Source organism: Scyliorhinus torazame, chromosome 24 (assembly GCF_047496885.1).
Source record: "Scyliorhinus torazame isolate Kashiwa2021f chromosome 24, sScyTor2.1, whole genome shotgun sequence".
In the NCBI taxonomy this organism is placed as follows: domain Eukaryota; kingdom Metazoa; phylum Chordata; class Chondrichthyes; order Carcharhiniformes; family Scyliorhinidae; genus Scyliorhinus; species Scyliorhinus torazame.
In genome coordinates this window covers 15,594,927-15,595,443 of record NC_092730.1, presented here as the reverse complement: position 1 = coordinate 15,595,443, position 517 = coordinate 15,594,927, and positions in this window count along the sequence as shown.

The following is a 517-nucleotide window of genomic DNA, read 5'->3' as shown; positions in this document are numbered from 1 at the left end:
GGTGCGGTGAAAAAGATTGTTCTGATTACAGTCCAGGCAGATCGCTCCGTACATGAAAAGCAGAGGACATACAATAGAAACACAATGTAAATATATAGACACAGGCATCGGGTGAAGCATACAGAGTGTGGTACTAAGTAGAGAGGATGTGTGGAGAGATCAATTCAGTCCATAAGAGGGTCGTTTAGGAGTCTGGTGACAGTGGGGAAGAGGCTGTTTTTGAGTCTGTTCGTGCGTGTCTCAGACTTCTGTATCTCCCGCCCGATGGAAGAAGTTGGAAGAGTGAGTAAGCCGGGTGGGAGGGGTCTTTGATTATGCTGCCCCGGGGGCGCAGTGGTTAACACTGGGACTACGGCGCTGAGGACCCGGGTTCGAATCCCGGCCCTGGGTCACTGTCCGTGTGGAGTTTGCACGTTCTCCCCGTGTCTGAGTGGGCCTCACCCCCCCCCCCTCCCCCCCCGCAATCGAAAGATGTGCAGGGTAGGTGGATTGGCCGCGCTAAATTGCCCCTTAGTTG